The sequence below is a fragment of the Schistocerca americana genome, chromosome 8, assembly GCF_021461395.2.
Source record: "Schistocerca americana isolate TAMUIC-IGC-003095 chromosome 8, iqSchAmer2.1, whole genome shotgun sequence".
NCBI classification, from domain to species: Eukaryota; Metazoa; Arthropoda; class Insecta; order Orthoptera; family Acrididae; genus Schistocerca; species Schistocerca americana.
The window spans coordinates 511,159,429-511,168,995 of record NC_060126.1 but is presented as its reverse complement, the minus strand read 5'-3'; positions in this window follow the sequence as shown (position 1 = coordinate 511,168,995).

The window sequence follows — 9,567 nt, the reverse complement described above, 5'->3', positions numbered from 1 at the left end:
AGGAGTCAGACAACATGATACTTCCCCCCCCCCCCCCACATACATCTCGCGTATTGACCACGAGGAGAAAATTCGAGAAAGTAGAGCCAATACAGAGTCTTACCGACAATGATTCTTCCCCCGCACTATTCGCGAGTGGAACAGGGTTGGAGGGATCAAATAGTGGTACCGAAAGTACCCTCCGCCACACACCATTAGGCGGCTTGCGGAGTATGATGTAGGTGTAGATAAGGGGAACCAGCTTGCATTCGCCGAGGCAGATGGAAAACCGCCTTAAAAAACCATCCACAGGCTGGCTGGCACGCCGGACCTCGACACTATTCCGCCGGGCGGACTCGTGCTGGGGATCAGCACGCATTCGCACTCGGGAAGCAGCGCAATAGACCGCGCGGCTAGCCGGGTGGGCACACTAAAAAGTAGTAGATGAGTTTTTCTGTTTGGACAGTAAAATAGTTGAAGGTGGTCGAAGTAGAGAGGATATGAAATGCAGACTTGCAATGGAATGATCAGGTTACACAAGTAAAGGGTAAGGCGAACTCTGGATTGCGGTGTATTTGTAGAATCCTGAAGCGATGCAGTCCTTCAACAAAGGAAATAGCTTACAATACGTTAAATGGCTCTGAACACTATGCGACTTAACTTCTGAGGTCATCAGTCGCCTAGAACTTGGAACTAATTAAACCTAACTAACCTAAGGACATCACACACATCCATGCCCGAGGCAGGATTCGAACCTGCGACGGTAGCGGTCGCTCGGCTCCAGACTGTAGCGCCTAGAACCGCACGGGCACTCCGGCCGGCTACAATACGTTAGTTCGTCCAGTCTTAGAGTACTGTTCGTCTGTATGGGACCCTTACCAGCTGGGTCTGATTCAAGAAATTGAGAAGGTCCAAAGAAGAGCGGCAAGATACGTGACTGGTACATTTAGCCATCGCGAGAGCGTTACAAATCTCATAGAAAGTTTGAAGTGGGACTCACTTGCAGATAGACGACGCGCTAAACAGAAGGGGCTGCCCGTCCGAAATCCAATCTTCACCGAGGATGTAGAGTATATATTATTACCACCAAGTTTCAAATCGTGTAATGATCATCATTCAAAGATAAGGGAAATAAGAGCTCGTACTGAGGCGTTCAGACAGTCGTATTTCCCTCGTGCGATCCGCGAGTGGAACAGAGGATGGGAAATGTGACTTTGGCGCGAATTGTGCCCTCCGCCACACACCTCTTGGTGGCTAGCGGAGTATATATGTAGATGTAGATGCAGAAAGGAAACCGTTTCTGAAGAAGAAAAATTTGTTAATATCGAGTATAGATTCAAGTGTCAGGAAGTCTTTTCAAATGGTTCAAATGGCTCTGAGCACTATGGGACCCTAGAACTTAGAACTACTTAAACCTAACTAACCTAAGGACATCACACACACCCATGCCCGAGGCAGGATTCGAACCTGCGCCCGTAGCAGTCCCGCGGTTCCGGACTGCAGCGCCAGAACCGCTAGACCACCGCGGCCGGCAGGAAGTCTTTTCTAAAAGTATTTGTATGGAGTGTAGCCATGTGTGGATGTGAAACATGGACGATAAACAGTTTACACAAGAAGAGAATAGAAGCTTCTGAAATGTGATGCTACAGAAGAATGCTGAAGATTAGATGGGTAGATCAAGTAACTATTGTGAATAGAATTGGAGAGAAGAGGAATTTGTGGCAAAACTTGACTAGAAGAAGGGATCAGTTGGCAGGACACATTCTGAGACGTAAAGGAATCGTCGATTTAGTATTGGAGGGAAAAGGGGGGGGGGGCTGTAAAGAGAGAGGGGGAGACCAAGAAACGAATACATTAAGCAGATACAGAAGGATGTAAGATGCAGAAGTTATTCAGAGATGAAGAGTCTTTCACAGGATAGAGTACCATGGAGAGCTGCACCAGGTCAGTCTTGGCCGGCCGGTGTGGTCGAGCGGTTCTAGGCGCTTCAGTCTGGAACCGCGCGAGCGCTACGGTCGCAGGTTCGAATCCTGCCTCGGGCGTGGATGTGTGTGATGTCCTTAGGTTAGTCAGGTTTAAGTAGCTCTAAGTTCTAGGGGACTGATGACCTCAGATGTTAAGTCCCATGGTGTTCAGAGCCATTTGAGTCAGACTTGGGACTGAAGACCGTAACAGCAGCAGCAGCAGCAACAACAACAACGACAGGTACCGTGAGTGAATGGGAAACTTATGTTTCCAGACAAGACACGAAGTGCATGCTATCGACATTTGCACTGTTATGGAGATATTTTCAGTGGGATGCAAGTAAAGGTAAACGGACCGTGAGAAATGAAACAAATTGTAGTTCCTCTGTAAAGATCCACCAAAACACACAGAAAATATTTTTTTGAATGAGGACTCCATCAGGAGTCCAATGCTGACCATCCTTTCGTTTTTAGAACTCAGAAAATGTCCCTGAATAACCGAAACTTTTTCGGCGGTGTCCGGGTCCAGCCAGCACACTCCGCTGAAACATCTGCGATAGTGCGGCTGCACGCGTCTTGGCAGATAGGAGTGATTAAAAGAAACAGAATATGAATTTGTTGTTAGAACTGCAGTTACTCGCTTTATTCGCGTCGTTCAAATATTATTAGACGGGCCCTCTTCGTCTGAGTGTTTCTAAGTCACAAACGAGACAGTACAGCCTGAAATGTAGGGCACGTGTTATTTATCAGTGACTTAGCGGATAATGTCAGTTACCGTCACGAATATGTAAATATGGTGCGACTATCTCTGAGGAAGTGTTGATCAACAAAAACTTTAGTAATATTTAGGCAAGTTTTTACAAAATATAAGTCTTCTGTAAAGACAGGCACTTAGCTGTTCAAGTACAGACGTACATTTCAGTATGCGAAAACGAAGTGAGTTGGCGTGACAATACACGAATAAACTCGTCGGAGTAAAGTGAAACTCTCATATGCTTTCACTCTTAGGCAAAGCAAAAGAGATGCTTCAGTTCATCAATAGGAAACCGATAAAATGCCGTCTGTCTACGAATGATACTTATTTGTGCAGACGGATTGAAATACCGTTCAAGTGTCGGTGATCGACACACAGAGGAAGAACTGGCTGTGTCATTCGCCGATGGAAGGCCACTACTATAAATGAAGAATAGGAATATCTATGGAGGGAGGACAGTGTTCTGTGATGTCACCAGCAGCAAAAGTGAGTCCAAGACAATAGGACTGTCACATTACCGCGCTACAGTGCTTTGTGTTTACATTTAGCGCTAAGATTGGAAGAGGGTTCACTGCACCACCTTTAAGGTATTTTTCAACAGTTCGAGTCTCTAAGAGCTCACAGGGGAAATGAACACTTAAATATTGCCGTGTGAACTCTTATTTCTATTATTTTATTACAATGATCATTTCTACGTGTGTAGGTGGGCGCCAACAAAATATTTTCGCATTCGTAGAAGAAAGTTGGTAATTGAAATATCGTGAGAAGATCACGCGGCAACGAAGGACACCTTTGTTTTAATGACTGCCTCCCCAATTCGCTTATCATCCCCGTCGCACTCTCTCCCCTATTTCGCGGTAATACAAAATGAGCTGCCCTTCTTTAACATTTTCAGCGCCCTCTGTCAAAAAAAATGGCTCTGAGCACTATGGGACTTAACATCTGAGGTCATCAGTCCCCTAGAACTTAGAACTACTTAAACCTAACTAACCTAAGAACATCACACACATCCATGCCCGAGGCAGGATTCGAACCTGCGACCGTAGCGGTCACGCGGTTCCAGACTGTAGCGCCTAGAACCGCTCGGCCACTGCGGCCGGCCGCCCTCTGTCAGTACTGCTTGACGTAGATCCAACACCGCCCAGTAATAGTTCAGCAGAGGACGGACAAGTGTAACGTAGACAGTCTCTTTAGCAGATCTGTTACATCGTCAATGTGTTCTGCAAATAAATCACAGTCTTTGGTTTGCTTTCCCCACAACATTATCTATGCGCACGTTCGAATTTAAGGTGTTCCCAATTGTAATACCTAACTATTTAGTTGAATTCACATCATTTAGATTTGTGTGATTTAACGTGTAACAGAAATTTAGCGGATTCCTTGCAGTACACATGTGGATGACTTCATACTTCTCGTTATTTAGAGTCAGTTGCCGCCTTTAACGCCATACAGATAACTTGTCTAAATCGTTTCGCAATTTCGTTTTGATCATCTGATGAAACGACATCACCTGCAAACAAACTAAGAGGGCTGCTCAGATTGTCTCCTAAATTGTTTATATAGATAAAGAACAACAGAGCGCTTATAACATTTCTCTGGGGAACGCTAACTACTACTTCTGTTTTACTCGATGACTTTCCGTCAGTTACTACGAATTATGATCTTTCTGACAGGAAATCACGAATTCAGTCACACAAGTGAGACGTTATTCCGTAGGCACGCAATTTTATTAGGAACGGTGACAAAAGCCTCCTGGACATCTAAAAATATGGAATCAATTTGATATCCCCTGTCGTAAATCTATTTACTTCTTGAGAATAAAGACTTCGTTGTGTTGCACAAGAGCGATATTTCCTAAATTGTGTTGGCTGTTTGTCAATAAATGGTTTTCTTCGAGGTGATTCATAATGCTCCAACAGAGTATATATTCCAAAATCCTACTGCAAATCGACATTAGTGATATGCGTCTCTAATTGACGTGATTTGTACAACTTTCCAGTCTTTGGATACGAATCTTTCGACTAGCGTGCGGCTGTATGTGACTGCTAAGTATGGAGCTAATGCATCAGCAAACTCCGAAAGGAATCTGACTGATCTGCAGTCTGGACCGAAAGGCTTGCCGTTATTAAAAGGTTTAAGCTGCTTCGTTGCACTAAGTTACTCACTTTGGCAGTTGTTCTTGACTCTAATTCTGGAATAGTTACTTCCTCTTCTTTGGTGAGTTTATTATTTGGTGAATTACACTAGTCGAGGCGTATTGTGTGTTGAAAAATATCGAGATACGAAGCAATAAAGAGTTAACATCTTCGAGGTAGTTGATGTGACTGTATAGCCATATACTGTAGTGTGCCAAAACATTACAACCACTGCCCACCGCATACACTTCATACCGTGAATGCCGCCTGCATGGTTGCGGGAAAGCGACGCGGTAAGGAAGGTGTATCAGCGCAGCAGAGGTGAATGGGGAATCGCTGCAGCGACAACAGGAGTCTCATGAGGGGAAATGCACCTACACGACAGACTCTGACGAAGGGCGGATTGTTATGGTGCGTCGCATGCGAACGAGCAATCTCGCTTACAACGGGGGTGGTCCGCCGTTCGCGTACCATTGTTGTGAGCAGGTGAGAGCTGCGATTGGAAGGACGCTGAAACCCGGCCGTAGGGGACAACGTGTTGGACGTTCAGCAGCCACACGTGGACTAGCGCATGCGCAAAACCTCCTCTCTGCGCTTCTCTCGGGTGTTGGGGGTTTTATTGTTTTGCTGTCGGTTTTGTATTTAGCAGTGTAAATACGTACATGAACATCCCATATACAGATGGGCGATTTGCTCTTGTTATTTTGTTATGTCATGTGTTATTAAAAATATTACAGTGTAGAATGTATTCCTCTCCGTTCTTGCTCTTATTGGAGGAACAAAGGCGCGATATTAACTAAACACGTGTTGGTATGAAGTGTCACTTCATTCACTCTGCCGACCAGAGTGGCCGAGCGGTTCTAGGTGCTACAGCCTGGAACCGCGTGATTGCTACGGTCACAGATTCGAATCCTACCTCGGGCATGGATGTGTGTGATGTCCTTAAATTAGCTAGGTTCAAGTAGTTCTAAGTTCTAGGGGACTTATGACCTCAGATGTTAAGTCCCATAGTGTTCAGAGCCATTTGAACCATTTAGCCGCGCGGTCTCACGCGCTGCTTCCCGAGCGGGAAGGCGTGTCCGTCCCCAGCACGAATCCGCCCGGCGGATTAATGTCGAGGTCCGGCGTGCCGGCCAGCCTGTGGATGGTTTTTAAGGCGGTTTTCCATCTGCCTCGACGAATGCGGACTGGTTCCTCTTATTCCGCCTCAGTTACACTATGTCGGCGATTGCTGTGCAAACACTGTCTCCACGTACGCGTACACCATAATTACTCTACCACGCAAAAATTTGGGGTTACACTCGTCTTGTATGAGACATTCCTGGGAGAGGGGGGGGAGGGTGCACTGGAGGCCGAATCACACAATAAACCTGGGTACGCCGGCCGGTGGGACGGGGGGAGGAGGGGGGACGGTGGACTGCAGTGCCCTGATGTGGGGTTGTGGACCACTGACCGCTGCGGGCTGATGTCCGGACATTTGCCACACCGGACATTTGCCACGGTGGACATTTGCCACGGCGGACATTTGCCACGGCTGACGTTTGCCACGGCTGACGTTTGCCACGGCTGACGTTTGCCACGGCTGACGTTTGCCACGGCTGACGTTTGCCACGGCTGACGTTTGCCACGGCTGACGTTTGCCACGGCGGACGTTTGCCACGGCGGACGTTTGCCACGGCGGACGTTTGCCACGGCGGACGTTTGCCACGGCGGACGTTTGCCACGGCGGACGTTTGCCACGGCGGACGTTTGCCACGGCGGACGTTTGCCACGGCGGACGTTTGCCACGGCGGACGTTTGCCACGGCGGACGTTTGCCACGGCGGACGTTTGCCACGGCGGACGTTTGCCACGGCGGACGTTTGCCACGGCGGACGTTTGCCACGGCGGACGTTTGCCACGGCGGACGTTTGCCACGGCGGACGTTTGCCACGGCTGACGTTTGCCACGGCGGGGCGGACGTTGGCCACGGCGGGGCGGACGTTGGCCACGGCGGGGCGGACGTTGGCCACGGCGGGGCGGACGTTGGCCACGGCAGGCGTTCGCCAAGGCGGACATTCGCCACGGTTGTACCTGCTCCGAAGGGTCGGGTCCCTTGACCCCCCCCACCCCTCCTGCTCCTCCTCCTCCTCCTCACCCGGCTGCCCAGTTAGCTTTGGAAGTTCCGAACGTGACATCAGTATGGAAGATATTACAACAAACAAGGGCAGGCCTGCTGCTCATTACAAAGGTTACGCGTATCTTAAACAGAGGGAATCTAAAGAAGGTGTTGTTACATGGATGTGCTTACCCCAAAAAGCGGATCATTGCAAGGGAAAGCTGCTTTCGAGGAACGGAGAAGTGTTGAGCGTATTAGAACATCTCTGTGGACCACCTGACAATGCAGCTCTGAAAGTGAGAAAGCAAGTGGAAAGGGCGGAGAGAAGGTCTCGAGAAGAAAATACACAGTTATCGGAGATATACGCGGATGAAATGGGAAATCTACATAATACAGTTTGTGACTTTGTTACAGTGATGCCTAATTCAGAATCTATGAAGAGAACCATGCGTTGTCGATGGAGTCAAGAGCGGGGGAACCAACGACAGCCTAAAAACTCCAATGAAATTGATCTTCATGAAGATCTATTAAAAATGGGAGATGACAGTAGTTTTCTTCTGGAAGACGATCGATTAGAGGCGAGAATAATGATTTTTGGCGGAAGCAAAGGAAAAGAAATTTTAAAAACATGTGCCCATTTTTTTATGGATGGAACATTTAAGAGATGCAGCAAGCAATTTGTACTGACCTTCACCATACACGTAGACTTAGGAGGCCCTATTAAAGAAACAAACATTCTTCCTACTGTATTTGCACTGCTCCCTAATAAGAAGAAAGACACATATGTTCGTCTGTTTCGTCTGATAAAACAGACAGTGTCTGAGTGGTGTCCTAAACAAGTAAAGGTGGACTTTGAGGCAGCTGCGATATCGACCATTCGTCAAGTTTTTCCCACAACTGAAATATATGGATTCTATTTCCATATGAAGAAGAGTTTATGGAGAAGAATTAAAGTTCTCGGTCTAACTGAGGAGTACCGCTAGAACGAGGATTTAAGACTTCACGTCAGCGTGTGTGCAGCGCTGGCAGTTGTAAAACCGGAGGACGCAAGCAATGGATGGATTGAGATTCATGCAGAAGCTCCTGATAACGGAAGGTTCTCTCATTTTCTTGACTACTTTGTGGATAACTGGCTAGAGAATGAGGATATCGCAATAGAAATGTGGGACTGTTACGGAAAAAGGCACCGAACGACGAATGCTGTTGAAGGGTTGCAAAACAAAATAAGTAGTATTATTGGAAACCCTCACCCTAGAATCAACTATTTGGTGGAGTGCTTGAAAAAGGAAGCATAGTTCACAAACTGCATGTACATGAAATTGGAAATGAATCTTGAAGGTAAGAAGAGGAAGAAGAAGTACTTGGAGCTGGACGACAGGATAGAGAGAATCGTAAAGAATTATGAAGAGACTGGCAACATTAGGCCTTGCTTGAAAGCCATTGCCCATATTCAGAAACTGGACTAAAATACGTTAAAAATGTATTAAAATCTATCAAGACCACTGAGTCCTCGCAGATTACGGAGATAAAATTATGAAAACATTGAAGCAGCATTATCGGAGCTAATATTAAGTTGTAATTGTAAATAGAGTGTACATTAGTTCAGCGTGTTTAGGCTGATTTTACACACGCCAGAATGGTAGATGGTCATTTATCATTTTCACGGTCCAAAGCCTGTGCAAATTGTGATGCGAATCAGCCTTTAATGTAAAAATTAAAGAGTGTTTCAAGCCTCACAAAAGTATCCCTATTGTTGTCACGTTTTTTCTACCTTCCAATATTATGGCCATACTATTAAATAATTGTAAGTTCTAAAATAATTTTCTGAAGCTTCAGAATCTTAACTATCACCTAAAATATCATGGTTTGTTAAACTGATAGTATACGCTTTTGTACAAGAAAATGGGAACTGAACCTTTGAATTGCACCTACAATTGACATCCCAAAACTGATCTGATCCTAAGGTTGACAATTTTGGCACCTCAAATATTTTTTATTTGAGTTTAGCTGCAAACATTTATAGTAGATGTAAATCTACTTAAGTACATTTAAATATAGTCCTTTAAAAATTAAAATTTCTTGCCAATTGTTGATTATCTTTAAACAGGTCAGTAAAAGCAAGGAGCTTACTACTGAAAATTAATTGTTACTAAACAAATGTATTAGACCTACTTTTCTTATACATACATTAGAGACTTTTTGAAAAGGTATTTGATCATTTCCTCTGTCACTGACAGTGTAATTTCAGTTGCTTTGTAACACCAAGGATATCTACTTCTAAATTATGTTTGCAGCTGTTCTCATTTCGAATTCTGGAATATTTACTTCGTCTTCTTTGGTGAAGGAATTTCGCAAAATGCATTTACTAACTCCACTTTAGTGGCACTGTCTACAGTAACATTACCGTCGTTGTCGCGCAGTAAAGGTACTTACTGAGCCTTTCCGCTGGTTTACTTAGCATGGGACCAGTATCTCTTTGGATTTTCCGCCACATTTCTAGAGCGAGTTTCGTTGTGGAAGCTATTAAATGCATCTCGCATTGAAATCCGCACCAAATTTCGAGCCTCAGTAAAACTTCACCAATCTTGGAGATTTTGCGCTCGTCTAAACTATACGTGCCTTTTGCGCTGCTCCTGCA